This window comes from Triticum aestivum, chromosome 6A (assembly GCF_018294505.1).
Source record: "Triticum aestivum cultivar Chinese Spring chromosome 6A, IWGSC CS RefSeq v2.1, whole genome shotgun sequence".
NCBI classification, from domain to species: domain Eukaryota; kingdom Viridiplantae; phylum Streptophyta; class Magnoliopsida; order Poales; family Poaceae; genus Triticum; species Triticum aestivum.
Window position 1 is genome coordinate 141229398 of NC_057809.1, and position 24010 is coordinate 141253407.

Genomic DNA, 24010 nt, shown 5'->3' on the forward strand with positions numbered 1-24010 from the left:
CATTACCACAAATTCAAATAAAATGTGAGAATGTTCGATATATAGTATTGTTTAGATTGTTCGATATTTAGTTGTAAGCTGCAAACGCCACACATTATCACAAATTCAAATAAAATGTGAGATTGTTTGATGTATAGTATGGTTTAGATTGTTCGACATTTAGCTGTGAGTTGCAAACGCCATGCATTATCACATTATGGTATAACATGTGCACACACGTGTATCACCGCTATATTCATGCATGCAATGTTTAAAACACTATGATCTCCTATTCAAATATATGAATCCGCTTTCATATCAAATTATGATCTTTGTTAGTCTCTTACACCCACACAATCCTCTAACCTTTGTAGCTACCACTAACTTTCTCTCATGCATGCACACGCCCTCCTTGCCCTCCCCCTCCCTCGGCATTCTATCCACCGGGCACATTCATTTTTTTCTTTAGGTCATTCTCCCAGAGTCTCCACAACTCCCTTCCGACACACACCGATCGATAAACCTCTCCAGCGATGCCTGCCTACAACATACAAACACACCTTCAATCTCCTCCTTTATGTGTCCTTGCCTCGTGTCTCTCATACGGTCAGACACACGTGTAAACTCTCGCCCCTCTTTTCATCGCTCTCACAACCGCACACTCCTCCCCCTATCTAGCTAGTAGTTGGGCCTCTCGCACCACCTCCTAGCTCCATTCTCTCTGTCTATCCATCTCGCTGGGCCTTATTTGCCTCTAACAAATGGACGTACACCGACCGATCTCTCGCTATACATATAGCTAGCTAGGTCCTTATAACTCGTTTTTACCCACACGTCAATCGATCTACCTCATTAGTTGTGTCTCTCCCTTCCTCCGACAAACAACAATTGATCTACCGATCTAGTTAGGTTTGCTTACCAAACACATGGTTCCCCTTCATCATCCATGGATGCGTCCCGACAGATCTATCACGCACAGGCACACACAGAAACACATCCCCACTCTTATTGATAACATTGCAGTTCCACCCTCAGTTTGTCTAGTAGGCCTCTCCCACCATCTTCGAGAAGCAACTCCATCACCCATCCAGTACTCTACCCCTCTCCCTCCCTCTCCCTCGCTCTCCGTTCCTCTCTCTCTCTCCTCTCTCTCTCCCATCATATTTCCCGTCCTTCAGTTATGTATGGATGTCAACCAATCTCCCTCAAGACATAGCTGGGTCTCTCCTTCTCAACACATATACGAGTCGTTCTACCTCTATAGTTAGGCCTCTGCCTACCCCTCCCACCACCCCCTCCCCCCCACACACTGATACATCGAGCGCTCTAGTCATGTCTCCCTGCCACACACAAACTTGACGTGTGCCCTCTAACGTTCCGGTAGGCCAGTCGCCCTATATCTTTGACTTGTCCACACACACAATTTCGATGGCTCTCTTCATCGATCTCGCACCCACCCACTTGATCCTCTCTTCGACTCTATCGATAGCTATGACCCCTCCCTCTCTTCTCGTGGATTGCCCGACCCTCTATGTATGGTATGGATAGGCCCCCATTTCACACACATTGCATGCAAAATTTTCTTTGAGATGTCATCGACACATATTCCCACAAATAATTCATGAAATCAACCCCCCACCCCACCCCCACCCCAAAACAAAACACTCATGAACGCGGTTTGTATCTCTCACACACACCCACGTAGGTGGGGGACGTGCACGAAGAGAAGAGGTGCATGCACAGCGCACGTACTCCCGTCTCTTTCCCAACCACACCCGCGTGGGTACACGGTGGAGCTCATTTCTGTACGAAAAAGGCAGCCTATGTAGTAATTTGGCACGTGTACTGGTTGTCCACTTGGTGGAGGGAGGATCGTCTACCACGGGTGAACAAACAAATTGCGACTTGACATGTTATGTTAAAAAAAGAGGCAAACCATGTGGGGCCTACCTTAGAGGCAAGGCTCTATACACTGGAGTACTTTTGATGTGTCCCATCAACTCGCAGAATGAATAGAAGCTTGCTTAGTACGTCGTCTCCCCCGCCCATGGGCGCGGTGGCTCGCAGGATGAGGTGAAGCTTGATTACTACGCCTTACGCCCGCTCCCTCGCCCATGCGCGCGGTGGCTCGCAGGACGAGGAGAAAAATTTACTACTCCCTCCGTTTACTCCTCGTCCCTACTACCTTGGTTATAGAGATTATATCATATTGTTTGGAATATATATGTCCTTTAGTAGATTTCAATATGAACTACTAGTACATACTCCAAACACTGATGTATATAGACGTATTTTAGAGTGTAGATTCACTCATTTTTCTCTGTATGTAGCACTCTCCCTCGCCCCTCGACCCTCGCCCACGTGGTGGACGTGCAGCAATTCATTCGGTCTCATATAGCCAGAACGATATATACTGCACTACCATTATTGCTCGACTTCCCGAAGAGGCAAAGAGCCAATCGCAAGGTCAATATTTTGGAGATGCCAAGTGCAAGGTTCTAGGAGAACGAGTAGTAGGTGCCACATCATTTATAAATAAATTTTTTTTCTTTAGTGGCACGTACGCAATATGATAGGTTCATATGGAGAGAAAAGGAGTACATAGTCAGGACGGGCCAGCCTACACGGTTGCTTGCTGGGGTTGCTCTCTGCACACTCTCTCGCACAAAACGACTGTGGCCACATCTCTAACATCCCGGCGGATCATGTCCGCTTGGGGAAGGGGTGGATGCTTAGTGTAGATGCGGTGGCCGTCGCCGACGGCGAAAACCCACTGTCGGCACGTCCCGATCAGGGGTCCCTGCCGTTCTCTCTCACAAAGCCGGTGAGGTTGCCTTCGTCCCTTACTCACTGCCGCGACGTGGGCAGTTGCCGCCTCCCGCCACCCTCCTCAAGGTTGAGCTACGTCCCTCAGGTACAACTCCCTTTACAGCCGGCTTGCACCACTACCCCAGGTGCCCACATCACTCCCTGTGGATATTTCTCTACTTCTTTGCCCCGCACATACCTCTACTGGCTTCTACGTACTGTATTTGTGATGAGTTTATGTCTCATCAACTAGTCCCAGTAATCTTATTCTAATCACGCTTGTTCAATTTCTTTGCCACAGGAATGCTCATCTCGATTTTGGTTAAACTGCACAAAATGATCCGATGGTCAAAAGGTTGCAAACTTCATTTATTAGGAAGCTCGAACGTTGCCAGCAAATTGAAGCCTGGTCAGGGTTCACGGTTCAAGGGCTAGGGACTGCATGGATTGTTTTTTCTTTAGCTGCCTCTGTTCCAAAATAAGTGTCAACTTTAGTAGTAGTACAACTTTGTACTAAAGTTTGCACAAAGTTGAGAAACTTATTTTGGAACCGAGGGAGTACATATTTGCTATGATATGTCAATCATTGAGATGCAATAGCATGCATGTTAGTCTCCTTTGTATTTGATGAAATGTTGCAACGGGAACCTTGGATGCAAGATACATGTAACAGAAGCTGGAAGCTTCATAGCATTGTACAAATTTATCTCGCTGATAAATTACAGTACGTACTATACTAGTACTTCCTCCATTCCTAAATATAAGTCTTTGTAGAGATTTCACCATGAACCACATGCAGATGTATATAGATGCATTTTAAGTGTAGATACATTCCTTTTGTTCCGTATGTAGTGGAATCTCTACAAAGACTTATATCTACTAGTAATAGCTAGCCCCCACTACTAGGAATTCTCTATCCTCTCCTTGAGCCATGTCATCAAAATTGATGAAGCCGTTAGATGAAGTAAATCAGTCCATAATAGCCGTCTGATCTTGACGTTGAGAGGCTCCGCACTAAGCCACATGTAAGCATGCAGAAATACCGTGCCACATGCATGTGAGTGGGTTTTAAATCACATCAACATGTCTGCATGCAAGCATGCACCGGTAGCATGCATGTAAGTGAGCTTTTAAGTCCCATTAACATGTCAAAAAGAAAAATGTAATCCCATTATACAGTAGGAGTTGGCTAATCTTTTTCCTTACATGGGATGATCTAAATGATGATGGGAGTTTATTTAGTTTGGCTACCACATTTGTCATGCGGTTATAGAGTTTTTTTTGTTCTATGAAATCGATAATTCTACACAGAGAGATATACCGCTGTTCCGCGCCAACACGCGGGGACTCATCTAGTAATATTTAGGAACGGAGGGAGTACTATGTAAAGAGTTAGGTGTCGCACGGTGATAGTGTGAGGTGGGCCATGTAATCACCGAGCCTGTGTGTTTTCACTGCTCTTGCACGCCTCCGCTATAAGAATGGAGAAAATTGTAATCTAGTAGTACTAGTATACCTTCTTTCGCTGAAAGCGTGGGACATCCAGCAGTCCTACCACCTCAGTAATAAAGACCAATGAGCCATCAAATCACATAGACCCAGCAGTAAGTTGGACGGACGAAGGAACCATCACTCTTACGCTAGTGAGAGGTCGCGTCCGCTCTGCCCGGGCATGAATGCGGCACCGATTCTTTGGAGCGGTGCTGACCGTTTCGGGCGGGAAGCGCGCGCTGGCGATGGAGGGGCTTTGGGTGGGCCAGGCTGGTCAGGAGCGGGCGTGGCAGCTGTCCGCATGTCCCTACCGGACACGCCCAAAAACGAGAGGATGCACCGACTCTCGCGGCTAAAATCATACACTACACAACATGTCTCTGTAGGAGTAGGTCGATCTGTCGCTCTCTCTAACACACACATGGTGTTAAACACACACACACACACACACACGCGCGCACCTTGGTCCCGTTGCACCTTCTAACATGACTTATTACACCTAGATGGAGGGAGTAGTAAGTACGAGATACGGTGGCACACTGACTTAGGTCGAATACAAGTGCCCAAAATTGTGTGCATGTTATAATAAGGATTCGCTTAATAGTACGTTTGCGAACAAAGGGATCAATTGGACAGTGTTCCCGAGCAGTAGCGAGATGTGTGAGGTAAGATACACCGCTGGCGCTTTTATTTTTTCTTATTAATTTGTTTGTTTCACCCTCTGACAGGTGGGACCCAACGTACTACATGGAGAGAGATAAGGTGACTAAGGCTGCATTATTTCTGCACCAATGTGGATAGTCTTACCACCAAATCCACATGACACGATTATGATTTAAATCCCAATGACTCCCCCCCACACACACACACACAAAAACATGGCATGCTTGTCGCACGAATGCAGGAATGTATAAAAGGTTATTTTCCTCTCGTTGAACATAACGGGGGGTTGTGTAGCTGGTTAGCCTGTTCGCTCATCAAACTTGAGGTCTCGGGTTCCACTCAAAAAAAACTTGAGGTCTCGGCTTTGATAACTAAAATTGAGCATAATTTGTGCCAGGAGGATTCTTTGACTGGTCAAAATGGATGGATACGGAGCTATACGATCTCGTAGTGACCGTATAATCACCTCATCACGTACTCTATAAGCTGCAGCCTTGGCGCTTGTTTTCTAGGGTTTGCACGCTTCATGATCTCTCTCCAGTATATATATACATGCTGGAGCCTCAGCGCTTGTAGTTGCTCTCTTCACACTCTCTCACCGTCTCCAGATCTAAACAAGCCTTCGTTGGCCTCTCTCTCCACTCACTGCTGCTCAAAGAGCCGGCAGGATCCATCCACCGGGAAGGGAAGGAGGCTTAACACTGTCGCCGTCAGCGAGGGAGGGAATCCACTACCGGCGCAGCTGTTCACTTTCACCCAGCGGTGGCGCGGGAGGGCCTCCGACCCCTTCTTCTTCGCCACCGTCTCGTCGCCCACCAAACCACGCCCCAAGAACCTTAAGGTATAATTTAGTTACTCCACATGCATTGCTCTAGCTGCATGTATACCATGAATCTAGGACGTGGTTCAAAGAGGAAAGGAGTGGGGGAAAGTAGTGGGAAAAGTTGTATATAGCATGAATCTAGGACGTGGTTCAAAGAGGAAATGAAGGGGGAAAGTTGTATAGCATTAATCTAGGACGTGGTTCAAAGAGGAAAGGAATGGGGGAAAGTAGTGGGGAAAGTTGTATCGCATAAATCTAGGACGTGGTTCAAAGAGGAAAGGAAAGGGCGAAAGTACTAGTTCAAAAACGAAAGGAAGGGACACGACTGTAGAGTTTGAGTAGGACTAGATTTGCTGCGCTCACATAGGGAAAGGCGTCTAAAGATAACAAAACTGGGACCAACACAAATATGCTCCTTGGTTGCTTGTTCTTTATTGCAACAGACTGTGCATGACCACAGTACATCGGTAGATGCACATGGTGCTGGTGCGTCCACTGTCCCGTGCAACTCATTAGCTGTTGTTAATCTAAGGCCATGTTTGGTTAAAAACTCCCTAGTCCCTACCTGCTGGGTTCCAGGGACTAAACATGGACTAGAGGTTATTAAATGACATGCTAAAAGACCATGTTACCCCTAGTAATGAACTAATAGAGACAAGGTGCGATGCGTGGCAGGGGCAACTGTTGGAAAAAGTCCCAAAAAGACTCCCTCAGGGTCTTCTTTCTTTAGTCCCAAATGCCCACTTTTAGTCCCTAAAAGTCCCTCCTCTTTGGTTTAGATGGGACTGACACAGAGTTTTTTTTAGTCCCTACACCACAATGTCCCTATAAAAACACACCCTCTAATAATGCCGCTGGAAAATTGATGCAATGCCACAGTTAAAAGCAAATTACATGTTTAACAAATTTTATTGTTAATATAATCTCTATGTTAATATTAATCAATGCCACCATTTGAGAAATGCTACTGTCTTGCTTTCTTTCCCATTTAGATAAGGTAGATGCTTCTTTTTGTTGGCTTCTGTGTCATCCACCGTTATTGACCACTGTTTCCTTTGCACCTCTGTGTAAACAGGGTTATCTGCTTCACCTCGTTGCCATTGTGACGTTTTGTTGCACTGCACAAAACACTTTTGTTTTAAGAGTGTTTTGTGCAGTTCAACCAAAATGTCACACCGACAACGTTGCTTGATTGCTTGATCTTAGTGGAACTCCACAAGAGGAGATCTTACTTCCTATCCGTTAAGGCAAATTTGGTTCAGATCTTCTTCTTGTGAGTTGTTTCAATTTCGCATCATGAGAGGTCAGTACTAGCCTTCTTTCACATGATTCTGCAGTGTGCATTCATATGTTGTGGTACTTGTACAATAATGTTGCTTGATTTTAGTGAACTGCACAAATGGAGACAAGACTTCCAATCTGTATGTGCACCATAATATCTCATTGAGGTAAGATAAGGATATTTCACAACTGATGGCCTGTATTTTGCCACTTTCATCAGAAAATTAAGTTTAGTACTATACTTGTGCTCCCTAATTGACATGCCAAATCTTACATTGAAGGTGAAGCTTGTTTGTTATTGAACCAAGTGATGAAGGGGAAGAACAAGGGGAAGAAAAACAAAAATCAACTCCCAATGCTATAATGAAGCACTGGAACTGTGATGACACAAGTAATGATATAGTTTTGCATCTTAATTTATTGCTATGGCTGGAACAAGCAATTTTTTTGCCACTGATTTGATGCCACTCTTAATGTAATATGTAATTATCTCTACTTGTGGAAACATGGATCTTCTTTGAAGATACCATATATTTTAGTGGGACTGCACAAGAAGATGTTGGAAACATTAAACTAATCGAGGAGTATATAGTAAGCATGGCCACCACCGTAGATTGCAACAGATGGTTCCGGAGAATTGCTTCATCTGTATGCTCTACACAATAAGCCTCCTGACAAAGGTTGGTACTCGCCCACTGATTTCATCCATATGATTAAGCTTTGTCATCTCTATTGGTGTTGTGCTACTGTTTAGATACTGTCATGAAAAAGTGGTATTGTCCTTGAGAAGTGCTTCATCTGTGTTGTTTTAAATATTTCCTTTCCTTTTTTTCGAGCAAACAGTGATGCTAGCATTTAGTAGTCCTCTTGTCTTTGCACAACAGGATCATCTTCCTCTGAAGAAGAATATGGAGTACGTGAAGTGACTAGTTCCGATTATGCCAGGATGAAGAAGCCCTGTCTATCTTATCATCAGAAGGAGCAGTTGAAGGATGGTTACATTAATCCCCACAAGACCAAACTAACTTCAGCTCAGAAGGACTGACAAAATCTCCATTTTTTTGCTGTGATGCGCGAGTACAATGTTGTTCTAGGATTCTTTTTGGTGAGTTCCATTTTTCTAAAAGTGTGCTCTACATGGACCATGTATGTGCCTGTTGAAAATGTTAATTCATAGTACAGTTTGCTCTATACTAATCACTTTTTTTGTATTTGTGCAAATAGGGGTGCTCAGCTTGATTTCAATGGGAACTGCACAAAATGTTCATGAATACATCGAATCATTCATTTCCACCACAAGAAAGGAGGTGCCGATAAGTTCAAGGCGTTGCAACATATAAGGGAGAAATCATACAAGCTACGCGCGAATTTGGTTGATTTTGGTGGAACTGCACAAAAAGAATAACTGGTTTATTTAGCACGAGGTGCCATGTCAATGTCGAACTGATGGCAAACCCTGCCCATTTCACAATCGTAGGCATTTGATATTTTGGAATGGGACAACCTTGTCAAATTTTGCTCATTGATTTTAGCAAGACATGCGTTTGATATTTTCGAATGGGACGCCCTTGCTGTCAGCAACGTCGATCAATTTTTTATTTATTCTTTAGTTGTGAAGTAAATATTGCCTCTGACATGTGAGTCGCTGAGATGCATAATCATCAATTGTTTTGAATGTTCTTTATGAATTGCCAGGCCTGTGTGTTTGATTGCAATGTACAGAAACGCTGAAAACCTGCTCAAACTCTTTGTACTCCTTATGTTCCTTTTTACTTCGCACATTGTGAAAGTGCATACTTTTTGTATAAGATTGGTCAAAGTAGAGATACTTTGACTGCAGACAAAACTTGTATGCAGACTAGAAAGGACCGGAGGGAGTACATGTGAAACTGCTGCAAACGAGGTGATCACCCTGGGAATAATGCTAGTACATATTGTTTTGCATGTTCATCCAATGCCAGTGATATAGGAATTCGAACTAATCGAAATAAATTCATTCATACACGGTCGGATTTCATATAAACATGCCAGATTTCATTACATTTCATACATTCTTCAACTAAAAAGGGGTGCGCTAGAGGTATAATTAATTAACCGAAGCTACCCACATGTGTCCCGCTGAGCCGAACAGAAGCTTCAGTGACTTAACTGCAGGTGGAGTTGCGTAACTGACATGTGGCCTGTTGGGCCAACGTGTCAGTCAGCCAACTGCACTAGCAGTTAAGTAGAAGCAGTGTTACTCTCCAGCAGAACTCCCCGACTCCACGTCGCCGCCAAGAAGCTAATCGGCCGTCAATGGTCAACCCGCCTAGCTTGGCTTCAACAGGAGGGTAGCAGCGGTGGCCTTACTTGGACCCGAGCGGCGGCGACCTACCGTGTTCTACTCTTCCTCGTTTTCTGTGTGGCGCGGCCTCGGCGGAGCTGGCGATGTCCTCTGTCTCGTTGCCGGCGGGCGATGCCTCAGCGGAGCAGTGGAAATCCTCCCCCGCATTGCTGGCAGGGTGGGGCCTCGGCTGAGCCGGCGATGTCCTCTACCTCGTTGTTGGCGGGGTGGGGCCTTGGCGGAGCCGGCGGTGTCCACTACCTCCTTGTTGGCGCCGCGGGGCCTCGGCGGAGCAGGGCCTCGTCGACGCCAGCGGAGCGGGGACTCGTCGGAGCCGGCATTGTCCTCTGCCTCGTCCTCAGTCTCGCCAAACAACGCCTCGCTCGCTTCATCGCCCTCTTTGCTAGCCTCTTTGTAGGCGGCCGCAGCCTCCGCCACCCGCATGCGGTCCCGCCAGCGCTCGAGGCAGCCCTTGCGGGCGGAGCGGTACGAGTCGAGCATCGCCTCCTGCTCCGCCCGCTCCGCGGTGATCTGCTCCTCCGCCTGCAGGTGCTCCTGGAGGAGATGGTGGTTGTAGGCGGCGTCGGCCTGCGCCTCCCGGAACTGCTCCTAACGCATCTGCCTCACACTGTCCATATATTGGGCATGGGCCTCGCCGATGGTCATGGTGCAATGCACCGGCAAGGATGGCACGGAGGAGGGGGTTGGCGCCGGATCATCGACTACCATGTTCTCCATTGGGACGTCGTCGTCCTCCGGCTGCCTGCCGGCCAGCCGGTCGGCAGCAATGGCTGCCATCTCCTTGTGGTCTGTCGTCCGCCCGTCCCGAAGAGCGTTGGAGTGCGAGGAAGCCATGCTGGGCAGTAGTGGTGTGGACAGGAGAAAGCGAACGGATGCAGATGACTGCGGCTATGGCCGGCGCAGCAGTTTATATAGCAATGGTGGGCGGGAGGGACGGACATGTGGCGCCGGAGTAGCCGCCTCGGCAATTGCGTATCATTAATGTGGGCGGCAGATGGACGGACGGACGACACTTGTGTCGTTTGAGGGCGGAGCAATCGCCTGCACCGGGAAGCGGGGCGGGCGGCGCTGACTGTTTCGGGCGGAAAGCGCGCGCGGGCGAGGAGATGACTTTACTTGGAGAGGATGACAATGGGGACCCACCAGGTCCATAGCCTCACGTACGCAAGTGCCTCCTTATTATATATATATATGCATAAAACTATACTCCATCCGTCTAGGTGAATAAGTCGTATTAGAAGGTGCATCATGACCTAGGTGCAAGCAGATTGGTGGAAAAGAAGAATATTTCTCTCTTATAAACACAACATTTAATCACAGCAGTTAAGAGGATGCCTTATTAGCTACCCATGCAGGCTATCATAATTCATAGCATCCAAAGCGCTTTTATTTCTTGCCTAATAACCGCATGGACGTGCTGCATGCATTGGTCCTTGCCCGAGCAAAAAAAGGGAGGAAAGAGGTTTCCACGGGAGACAACGAGACAGAGGTGGAAGCGCTCACTGGAGTTATTTATTTTGCTTCCCCCTGGTTTCCTGACATCACGGTCCCACACCATTGTCAACTTATGTAGTTCTAGTCAATAAACGAGAGAATTGCACAAGAAGTGGCCGACAGCTGGGACCAAGCAGCTCGAGCAGTATTTGTGTTTTTGAGGTGTGAGCACTGAAGAGTTTTTCGATGTTTAGCCCAGATATTAATTTTTCTCCTCTGAACAACAACGGAAACATCGTTGTAGGTATTAACTGGGCGGGCTGTGGCCCGTCTAGCCCAGGCCAGATATCCAGCCCAGATATTATTTTTTTTCAAGCTGAAAATGGCTAGCCCAGCTATACTTTTTTTAGGAATACCCAGGCAAGGTCAAGTTGTTATTCTCCGCCCCGCTGGGCTGCAAATCTTTCCTAGGAGGGATGCATTAGGCTTAACAAGAAAATGGGCTTTAAGAAATAATAAATGGGATGTAATTATAAAAACTGGGCGGTAACTATAAAAAAATGCACCAAACACGTGATTACTTTATAAAATATTATTTTTGGATATTGAAAATTTTAATTTCATTAATTGTTGAGAGCGCAATGTTTCGTTGGATTTTTACATAATATAAATTTATATTGAAATTGTATTTAATCTGACTAGAAATTTGGGGATAAAAATATTTCAGATCCCATCAAAATGTGGGAAATTTTATTGAATTCAGTTTTGAACGGTTGGTTGAAATGGATTGTACTTTTAACAAACTGTAAATGGGCTGTAGTAAATTCCATTAGAATTCAAAAATGGGCTACACATTCTTACAAATCTCAAATGGGCTATAAGTTCTCTGCCACACACTTCTGGCCTTACTAAGTTGACGCGTCCCCTAAAAATACAGAGTTGACGCGTATGCAAGGCTTTGTCAACTTATAGTCAACACACGGTTCTAGCAGCAGTGGCCGTTGGATGTCCATCCAACGGATGCCGTGCTTCTTCTTCAATCTCGGATATTCTAGCTTCACCCGCCCAAAAATTGATTCCTCCCCCTGACATCTGGGGCGCATCGTTTCGGAAGTTGACCTGTGGGCCTACTAAGTTGACGTACCAAGGGCTTTGTCAACTTAATCAATATAAACGATTCTAGCTACAGTGATCGTACGATGTCCATCCAACGGCCGTAGTGCTTCTTCAACCTCTGGTCTTCTTGCTCCAGCCGTCCAAAGCAGCACCGGTCGTGTCGCCTGCTCCTGCCTCCCATGGCCGGCTATGCTGCCGTGGAGGCTTCACCGCCCCCTACTATTCCCACCGCTGGCCAGGCCCTGCGGCGACGGCATCCTCACACCGCAGCCGAACGAGTGAACCCTCATACTCCTCTCCGCGTGGGCATCCACTGCCGCGTCTTTACTGGCTCCGCCGCGTCCCCTTCCTAGGCCTTGCCGTCATCCACCGCCCTGGTGCTCTCGGGGCGGCGTGGTCAACGTGGAAGGAACGACTTCCATCGGACATGGACTATACGCGGAGAGGCTGACAGCTGGGTCCACGGCGGCAGCAAGGAAGTGCCTCCTTATTACGCGGAAAATAATGATTCCTACACCTGACAGCAGGGACCCACCGAACGGGCCACCAGTATTTTTGCGAAAAAAATCATTTCCCCTGACTGCTGGGACCCACCAGATGGGCCACCGTATTTCGCGAAAAAACATTCCCCCCGCTGTCAGCTCGTACCCACCAGAAGTGCCTCCTTATTACGCACAAAAAAATGAATACTCCCCCGGCTAGCTGGGACCCACCTTGCTGGGAGGATGACTTGTGGGCCTACTAAGTTGACGGGGACGAAGGGCTTTGTCAACTTAGTCAATATGAACAATTCTAGCTCCAGTGACCGTACGATGCCCATCCAACGGCTGTAGTGCTTCTTCAACCTCTGGTCTTCTTGCTCCAGCCGCCCAAAGCAGCACCGGTTGTGCCGCATGCTCCTGCCTCCCGTGGCCGGCTGTGCTGCCGCAGAGGCCTCACCGCCCCCTACTATTCCCACCGCTGGCCAGGCCCTGCGGCGATGGCAGCCTCACACTGCAGTCGAACCAGTGAACCTTCGTAGTCCTCTCCGCGCGGGCTTCCACTACCACGTTGTCCCCTTCCTAGGCCTCGCCGTCGTCCACCGGCATGGTGCTCTCCGCGCGGCATGGTCAACGTGGTCAAGGAACGACTTCCATCGGAAGAGTACTGTACGTGAAGAGGCTGACAGCTGGGTCCACGGCCATGGCCTAGTTTTTTTGTGATTTGCCAAGTAAGTCACTTTGTGAGGCCTGTTGGGCTGCAAATCTTTCAAGACGAGGAGAGCTTTCATTCGGCTAGCCGAGAAAATGGCCCATCAGTAATGAGAAATGGGTTGTACATTTTTAAAACACACCAAACCGGCAATTAGTTTCAATATCTTTTTTTCATTTCAAGATTTTAAATTACATCAATTTTTATGCGTGGAGAATTTATTGGATTTTATATTGATATACATTTATTTTTAAAATCAGTTTGAATGTGAGTCAAAATTTCGGAATTAAAAACAGTTCGAACCGCACCGAAATATGCAAAATTTCATATAATTTTTTAACCGTTGCCACAATATGGGTTGTAATGCTAACAAAAAGAATATGGGCTCCAAAAAAACCTTAAGAATTAGCAAATGGGCTGTAAATTATTAGAAATAATGGCAGATGCGTTGTATGTTGTTTTCCACAGATTTGAGGCTTCCCAAAAAAAGGTTGACGCACAAGCACTGACTGTTGGATGTCCATTCAACGGCCGTCGTGCTTCTTCAATCTCTGCTCTTCCTGTTCCAGCCGCTCAAACAAGCACCGGCGGGACTGCCTGCTCCCTCCTCCTCGCGGCCCGCTGTGCTGTCGCGCAGGCCTCACCGTCTGACCGTACTCCCATCACTGGCCTAGCCATCCCTCTACTCACCCACACTTGTTGTTATTCTCCGATGACGGCAGACGAACCAGTAAACCCTCGTACAGTCGTACTCCCCTCCGCGTGGGAAACAACTGCCAAGTCTTCCCTGCCTCCGTGTCGTCCCCTTCCTAGGCCTCGCCGTCGTCCACCGCCCTGGTGCTCTCGGCGCGGCGTGGTCAACGTGGTCAAGGAACGACTTCCATCGGATGTGGACTGTACGTTGAGAGGCTGACAGCTGGGTCCACGGCCGCAGCAAGGAAGTGCCTCCTTATTACGTGGAAAATAATGATTCCTCCACCTGGCAGCTGGGACCCGCCGGATGGGCCACTGTATTTCGTGAAAAAAAAAAACGTTTCCCCCTGCCTACTGGGACCCACCAGCTACATCTTCGCACGCAAGGAAGTGCGTCCAGGCAAAAAAACGATTCGCCCCCTGACTGCTGGGACCCACCAGCTACATCTCCGCAGGCAAGGAAGTGCCTGACAGTCGGGACCCACCTGGTCGAAGCGTACGTAGCGTTGTCATTCTGGTCGCGAATGTGTACGTACATAATGGTGGATGTAGAGGCACGCATGTGTCGTAGTAGAGGCGCGCACGTAGCATGTACACGTACGTACAGCGGCCAGGGTGCAAGAAAGAAAATACGGCCACATATGTATACATACGGGCGGGGTCTCGAACGCCTTCTCGCGCATACGTACGGCCAGGGCTCGTGTACATGGCTGGGTCGGAACGGAGAAACAGCGTCGTCTTCATGTTCATGGGGAGGCAACAGAATGCGTCGTGTTCATGGGGAGGCAACGGAATGCGTCATGTTCATGGGGAGGCAACGGAACGCGTGGGAGCCAATCGGCTGGGTCGGAATGGAATGCGTGGTCGTGTTCATCGGGAGGGCTTGGACAAAATAGGCGATGGAAACGAGGCCTGGCGTACCGCACAATGGAGGAAACGAACCTCCTACGTTCGGAACGGGGTCCTGTTGATCGGGGGGTCTGGCGTACCGCAAAACGGAGGAAACGGACCTCCTACGGTCGAAACGGGGGTCCTGTTCATCCGGAGGGGTGTGGCGTACCGCAAAACGGGCAAAACGGACTTGTGTTCGAGCGCTACGGTCGAAACGGGGGTCCTGTTCATCGGGAGGGGTGTGGCGTACCGCAAAACGGGACTCCACGAGATACTGTTCATCTCCACCATCGACCCCCTCCAGCCTCCACGAGCTATTGTTCATCCACCGTCAACCTCCTCCAGCCTCCACCTGTGACTGTTCATCCATGGGCTCCTGTTCATCCAGCCTCCACCGCGCGCTACTCCACCGGCTACTGTTCAACCAGCCCTCTCCACGGGCTCCTGTTCAACCACCCCTCCACGGGCTACTGTTCATCCTGCCCTCCATCGTCTACTGTTCATCCTGCCCTCCACGGGGTGGTCCTGTTCATCCAGCCCTCCATGGGGTCCTGTTCATCCAACCCCAACCGGCTCGATCGATCGGGGTCTTGTTCATCCAGAGGCAACACCACGGGGTCCTGTTCATCCACCCCCACCGGGAACTGTTCATCCACCCCCCCCCCGCAACGCTCACTGTTCATCTAGAGGCAGCATCGATCGACTTCAGTTAGCAGCAGTAGCAAAGGAATCGCTCGATCGGGTTCAGTTAACAGCCATCGATCGATCGCTCGGGTTCAGTAACGTGTAGCCTGCAGTGCAATCGCTCGGGTTCAGTTAGAGCCCAACGCCTCGCTCGGGTTCAGTTAGAGCCAACGCCACGCACACACGCGCGTACGTGTACGAGGGAAACACGCATCGCTCGGCCCCCGACCTCCCACCGTAACCGGGAACTCCCCGAAATTTTTCTCGCCCTCGCTTCTACCACGGTTTTTTCCGTCATGGATGGCCCAAATAATGTCATGCAGGTGCGTCTCCGGCCCGCCCAGGACGAAAAGCCCATTTTCTGTCATGATTTTTTGTCATAGAAGTAGGAGCCCACCACATCTATGATGATACCGGGTTTTGTCACAATTATCATCATAGAAGTGCCATATGTATGACAGAAAAAAATTCATTCGGCCCAAAATGTCACGGATGTGTCTTTTTTTTGTAGTGCAGCCGAAGCCTTCGTGACGTCAGCGACTGAGCGGCGCGCGCCGGGTTGGACCGCGTAACCCAACTTCCTTTGTGATGGAGGTTTCTAGGTCTGGTCACCGGCCGTGTACGCAGCGTGCAGGTGTGCAATGGGCAATGGGCCCAGACCCCTGCGCCATAGGATTTAGACCGGCGTGCTGGCCTCTCTGTTTTGCCTAGGTGGGGCTGCGATGTGTTGATCTTCCGAGACCGGGCATGACCCAGGAAAGTGTGTCCGACCAAAGGGGATCGAGCGTGTTGGGAAATGTGGTGCACCCCTGCAGGGAAGTTTATCTATTTGAATAGACGTGTCCCTCAGTAAAAGGACGACCCGGAGTTGTACCTTGACCTTATGACAACTAGAACCGAATACTTAATAAAATACACCCTTCCAAGTGCCAGATACAAGCCAATGATCACTCTCTCACAGGGCGACGAGGGGAGGATCGCCGGGTAGGATTATGCTATGCGATGATACTTGGTGAACTTACCATCTACTCTCTTCTACATGCTGCAAGATGGAGGTTGCTAGAAGCGTAGTCTTCGACGGGACTAGCTATCCCCCTCTTATTCCGGCATTCTGCAGTTCAGTCCACATATGCTACCCCTTTTCCATTTGATACCAATGCATGCATATGTAGTGTAGCTCCTTGCTTGCGAGTACTTTGGATGAGTACTCACGGTTGCTTTGCTCCCTCTTTTCCCCCTTTTTATACCCGATTGTTGCGACCGGACGATGGACTCCAGGAGCCAGACACCACTGTCGATGACGACTGCTACTACTCGGGAGGTGCCTACTACTACGTGCAGGCCGCTGACGACAACCAGGAGTAGTTTGGGAGGATCCCAGGCAGGAGGCATGCGCCTCTTTCGATCTGTATCCCAGTTTGTGCTAGCCTTCTTAAGGCAAACTTGTTTAACTTATGTCTGTTCTCAGATATCGTTGCTTCCACTGACTTGTCTATGATCGACCTCTTGTATTTGAGCCCTCGAGGCCCCTGGATTGTAATACGTTTGCGTGTATGATTAGTGTACGATCAAATCGGGGGCATCACACTAGGACACCCAACCTTGTTACGGTTAGGGCCTCTACAGTACCCGTAGTGTATTTCTCACTCCATGTTTGCTTAATTTTGTTCCACCTACTTTTTCTCATGAGCTTTTCTTCTACTTTTTGGTGGCCTGCTTACTTTCTTCTCATAAGATGGAGGCAAAATTGTTGGCCCATTTACATGATGCCACTCTGTCTGGTCTCTCAGGGGCATAATATTTTCTCCATATGCTTGCATATATGAATGTATTGAATAATAGTTGTTAACCATCTGCTCAGGTTTAATCCTCTCAAATCTCAAGCATGCTATGGAGTGGCTACATGGAATGCCAGTTAGCTACCATCTATGAATGAGCAAGCTAGGAGGTTACGCTCCACTACCATATTCTTCTGCACTACAGTTAGCAGCATATTCAATGTTTTTCTCTATTTTTCTGCCTAATTTTAGGGCATATCTGTCCAACCCACTGCTCCGTGACCTCTCTTTGCTTCTTGTAATATATGTTCCCAATTTGGCATGCCATGTGCTCTAGCATGGATAGAACAAGCAATTCCCTAGCATCTAAAATCCACCTACTATATATATAGAGAGAGAGCGGTACTTGTTAAATACTGAGAGCAGAACAAATGGAGTAGTATACATATAGAGGAGAGAGAATTACTTATTAAATACTTCACATCTATTGTTTGTCAGAACATCACACTTCACAAAGTTACTGAAAAATGCTCTACACCATTCATTGCGTGGATTTTCTTCTAACCATACATAAACATCTGGACAATCAACCTTGAATGCATCCATGTTGCCCCTCAATTTTGTTTCATTGCTTGACCTTGCACATTTCCACAAGTGATTTTTCACCACTTCTCCCTTGTGTAGCTGGTTCATATTCTCGTACAAATGTCTGACATAATATCTATGTCAGAATCTGAAAATGCTTCATTAACTACTTTGATCAGCCCTTGCATGCAACATATGTCATACATAATTATTATGTACTTCACTACATACAGAAATTTCCATCATAAACAAAACACAAGTTTATTTCATAGATAACACAACTTTTGTTTGTCACTCATAATGCAAAAAGGGAATGTATTAATGATGTTCAAATCATTTTCAATGTTGTTAAGAACCACAACCAGCTGCTATAGCACTCCACCTCCACAATTGCAATAGCAATAGTATAGATACAATCATTTGGATCTATTCCTATTGCTGTTAGAATTTGGCCACCATATTTACTTTGAATGTGGGTTCCATCAAGGTAGATAATGGTACTACATCCACTCAACCGGCCTTTTTTGCAAGTAGCCAAACAAAAGTTAAAGGAACTGAATGTTTCACCCATACTTTTTAAAAATAATGTTTTGCCTGGGTTTGCTCTCCTCAGCTCCTGACCATAGTCCCATAATTTTCCATATTGTGCCTCCTCATCTCCTCTAATTATTTTCAAACAAGATAATCATGCCCTTGCCAATTTGAACTTGTTCACTTTCATGTTGTACTTTGTCTCAACCTTTTTAGAAAAAGCCATCAAACTCATGTGGGCGTCATTTCTGAAATCCTCAAGATATTTTCCTGCTAGCAAAAGTAGCTGACTTTCTTTCACTTCCCAAACCTTCTGACAAGTGTGCACATCCACTAGTGTTTTATTGAGAAAACAACCAATTCTTGAGTCGTTAAAATCAATCATTTTCCAAGGGCAGTCCCCAACACATATGGTTCTAGCCTTTTTGTGTTGCTCCTTGTTTTCCTAACTTTCACTCTGTTCTTCACAATGTAGTTTGCCAATGCCTTTCTCAATTCTTCTGGGTTTGAAAATGTCATCCCAAGTTTAAAAGTGGGGTTCTCCATGTCTGTCATTAGGTTGAATGACTTGAAAATGAACTTTAGTGGTGATTCTGACTCTAGCATCCCCAACTCATCCATATCTACCACATCTTGATCTTGTGCCTCTTCTTATGACACCTTTTCCCCTTTCCACTTTTCGGCTACAGGCTCATTCTTCAAACACTTGTCCACATTTGTATCAAATAGTGCATCATCTCCATCCTCAAAGTCATAGTCTAAATCTGCAAAATCTTAGTCAGAGTTGGTATCTATTTCACCATAATATTCCTCTTCCTCACTGTCATATTCTTCTACATAATATTCCTCATCAGCGCCAACTTCATAAACTGCTCATCATCACCAACACCATATACCTCGTCATCTGAGCAATCACCCTTTTCTTTCCCCTTCCTTCCCAAGCCAGCATCAGCATTACAAGTATTTGGGAAAACATTTCTTCTAACAGGAGTTTCCTTCTCACACGCATCTTGTACATGAGGACCAGGATACATGCTGAACAGGTGCTCACTAAAAGTGGGCAACATATGATCTGATGGCCCACCCCTCTGCTCATGCACATAAGTGTTTTTCACTGGACTAATTACTTTAGGTGGCTCAACTTGTTGCAATAGAACATCATCCAACAACTGCTTCTCCAGCATATTGTTGTGATCAATGAACAAAACAAGTACTTTGTTCTGTTGACTAGCAGCTACCATAGCCCTAGCATGAATTTCCAAACTAACTACTTGCAAACCATCATCTATAGTTTTACTAGGGATGCACGAGTACATTGCAAAAGCTGTTTTTGGTGTTGCATATCCTAGATGAGTAGCTATCCAGTCCAGTAAAGCACAACAAAAAAGTTTTCCCATGGCAGTTGTCAAATGTGTCAACATTTTCTTCCATGTAGCTACGATTTATGCCAACACCACAAAACCATCCATTGTGGTGAACTTCCACGCTAAATTCTTCAGAATCATCACGTGAATTGCAAACAGTTTGATCAAAATTCAGTTTTGATTCGGCCAAACCCTAACCCTATCACCCCCAAATGTCCAGAGTTCAATATTCTGTATGTATTCTTAAAAATTGTAACAACCAAACATTTGAAAATGACATAGCTACCAACTAATCACAAATAATCTAACTACCAAACATTTAAAAACTTCTAGTTTAACATAGATACAACCTAGGCTCAAACCCTAGCAGAGAATCCAAAATTTGTGACTTACTATAAACCGGCGCTCCGTCCCAAGGAAATCGACAACGAGGAAACATCGCATCGGCCACACCAGCATCTGTACCGGCACCGACGACGGGGTCACCACCTCATGTCCCCATTGTGCCACCTCCTCTGCCTCCATTCATTGTATCCTTCCCGCCGCAAGCAACCACATCGATGTGAGGGGGATGATCGTGCCGCCGCCACAGACTGCATGTCAGTCTCCTTGGCCTGCGGCGTCGCGGCCGTCATCAACCGTGGCGCGACGATCAGCAGCCTACATGCCGCCCTGCATGAGACGACGAAAGGTCCAGGTGGAAAACTGAAATTGGTAAAGCGGGCAGAGTCTTTATGCAAAAAAAAGAAAAAAAAAACTTGGCCTCTCAGCGCCTGGATCCTAGTCAGCATGCCACGTAAGCATCTATTACGGCAGAGAACGGCAAAGTGCCCACTTTGCTCACAAAGTAGAGTGTAGTGACCAGTTCTTCACATTGCGTTAGATGAGTGACCAAACTGCACATCGCGCGAGAGTTGTGTGGCCAAATGTGTATTTATCTCATTTTTGCATGCAGTTAAGTTTTAAGAGTTTGACTAGAAATCCTTCTGTTTTAGTACTTGTTAAATTTGAGAAGCTATAAGACCTGAGAAGCTAAACTTCAGAAGTTCGATTAGAGTCAGAGACGGCCTTGGCTTGCAATTCCATTACGGTTCACGTAGCGCGCGTAGCTGAATATACGCAGGAGGCAGGACCTCTGCGCAGCTCGACCGTACCGACGCGATGCCGCCTGTGACTCTGAACGATGATGTATTCACCGAGATCCTGCTGCGGTTACCGCCCAAGTCGGTATTCCGCTGTCGCGCCGTCTGCAAACTGTGGCGAAGCATCACCACCTGCGCCTCCTTTGTCGCTGCCTACAGCCGCCGCCGGCCGCTAGAGCTCCTCGTTTACCCGGACATGTACAAGCCGAATCCTGGCAGCAAGAACGCGGTCGCCGCGGTCTCTCTCGATGGTACAGTGACTGGGTGCCGGCGTCTCCTGCGCCAAGACGCTTTCTTGACGCTTTTCGGCTCTTGCGACGGTCTGCTGCTGTTTTCGCAAGCGGCTCAGCACAGCTTTCTCATCTGCAACCCGGCGACGCGACAGTGGGCAAGATTGCCGGCGCTGAAACCACATCCGTGCTCGTGGGTCATGCCAGCCGGCTTCTATTTCCATCGACCCTCCGGCGAGTACCGCGTACTATGCTACGGCCTGGAGAGGCGTTCGCCGACTGATCTACAAATCAATCGCGGTACGCATCATAGATGTCACTACGTGCTGTCAACCAGCGGTGCCGAGCCACGGCGGCTTGGCCCCTTTGACGAGACGCCCGATGGCGATGGCCGTGTTCATGTGTACTCGGACTGCGGCGTGGCTGTCAGCGGGACCCTATACTGGGCAAAGCATGGCCAGCTCGCCGAAACCTCCATGAACATGCTGGCATTCGACACGGTGACGAAGGCTTTCCGGCGAGTGCCGCTACCCTCGGTCGCATGCTCAGTTTACAAGGACCTCGGCTTGTTCGATATGCACGGGACGCTCGCCGCCTCAGTGGTGGTCGAGTGGCCCCCTGCCACCATGCGAATCTGGGCCCTGGAGGACGGCGAGAGGTGGTCGTTCCGCCTTTGTCTCGAGCTGCCTGCACAGCGACCTGCACGTCTGTTGGAGTTGGACCAGCTTGAAGATGAAGATTACCGGCTGTTTGAGCCCAAGGACCGCGACCGGTCGTTGCACTTCGACTGCCCAATTGGCCGAAATTCCCGGCCGCTCAACGAAGTCGTGGCGGCGCTTGAGGGGGATATGATTGCGGTGTTCGCCTCCGGCTGGGTGGTGCTGTACGACATGACGGAGAAGAAGATGGTAAGTAAGGTTGATCAGAGCTATAATTACAGTTGCGCGCTCTGGTGTGTTTGCAGGGAGAGCCTCGTGCCGGCGGTACCCAAGGGCCAGCCCTCCCCGGCCGGCGAGCCTATGCGCTCCCACGACCACCTTAAGTTGCTGCACTACTGTTAGCATGATCTTGAGTTAAGTCAGCTTATGATGTCAAAGTCTTGTCTGTAGCAGCTGTCAACGTGCTAGCAGAGTACTACAGTAGTAGTCAGAGTTGGAGTTGCATAGATCGGTCCACGTAACGTGTGTGCTTTAGGATTTTGTGTGTAAGAGTAGCATTATTGGAGTAGTCCGTGATGGAGTAGCTGTTTAGTGGCAGTAGTACGTGTCCTGTTTTAATAGGAGGTAGTCTTCGAGTCGGCTTGTACGTAGCAGGACAGAGCTTTTGTAACCGTGAGATGTCGTCAAGAAAATGGGAACAGAGGGCATGACAAGCCCCACTGGCAAAAGTTCTTTCGTGTGCGTGAGTTCGTAATTTTTGATGTGATCAATCTCGTGAGTGAATTCCAACAAATTCAGTATTTTATTAGGGAACTAATCTGCGCCGGCGCACCGGCCGAATTTTTCGACTGGTCTGCCCGTGACCGTTTGATCTGCACATACAACCGTCAGATTTGGCCCCATAGTAAAAAAACCAGATATGTCCCTGTCCTCCTCATCGTTAACCTCTTCACAAGAAAAACGAGAGGAAAAGGGGCACCCCCCCCCCACGCACCGACCGCCTCGCCTCCGTCTTTCCTCAGCGCTAGTCACCGCCGGTCGCCACCCTCGCCACCGGTGCTGCCTACACTTCTCGCCGGCTCCATGCATGTAGCCGCATCCACCAGCAATGGCAACTCCCGTGGCGATGCCAGCAACTCGCCGGCGAGCTCCATGGTTGCAGCACCCTGATGCACCATCGCCGCCCCCCTCGCCGTCGAAGCTCGCTGCCCGGGCTTGCGTCAGCAACGGCCAAGATTCAATGACGTTCATGGATGTAGCTGGAAAAATGTCGGTCATAGCAAAAGAGAACGATAATTACAGCAAATTCATCGTCGCCGCCGTCGCGGGTCACGCCTCCGCCATGATGGATGTAGCAAAATCCCCCACCGATAGTAGCAAATTCAAAAGACGGTTGCAGCAAAATAATCTTGCCGCCGTCACCCGTCGTGGCTCCGCCATGATGGATGCAACAGAATCACATGCCGGCTCTAGCTCTGGATTTTGCCGGTTGTAGCAAAACCAAAAGCTGGTTCAGCTCTGAGCTTCTTAACGGAACAAATCGCTTGTCTGCAACCCACCTCGTGGTCACTGCTTTCGTCAGTCGTCGTGGTAGCAAAACTGCTCAGCGGTAGAAGTTTTTTCCTTGTTCGTTGAAACAAATGAGGACGACCGCCGTCACTGCCGCAAAAAACAGACCAAACGATGCAACAAAACCAATTGCTTTTTCCAAATATGGATTTGCTGGTTGTAGCAAAACATGACAGAGGTTGCAACGTTGCTCTATGGGGCTGTAGGAAAAAAGTGCAGGCGTGGTCTTCTTTTCCAGCACCGGCGACCACGGTTCGTAGCAAAAATGAGCCGCCGGTTGTAGCTCCGGCACTCTCCACGGTTCTGTAAATAAATCTCTACGGCCACTCCCGCTCTTTGTCTCCAACGTATGCGTCGCTTCCCGCGCCACATTCATGCCGGCTCAGAGCCACAACGACTGGCATTGATACTGCGCAATGTGACTGGACTGGAGGGCGGCGCTGATCGACGTGACCTTTTGAGGCGACACCGCTTCAATGTGGACATGTCATCCCGAGAAACCAACTCCGGCTATTGCGCCGCATTGAAGCAGGTTGACCGTCCGTTCATCTGGCTTGGGTGCGACTATCTAAGCGTGAAACCGGCACCATTCACAATGCACTCTCCACTTCACATCTCCGCACACCTCCGTCGCCCCCTCTTCCTCTATGCATCCAGTGATGGGTATATTTTGGGCCTCGGTGCCGACATGCGACACCAACTCCGGCTCTGTAACACCCTGCTAATTAAGCTACAGTGATCCCCTACTAATGGT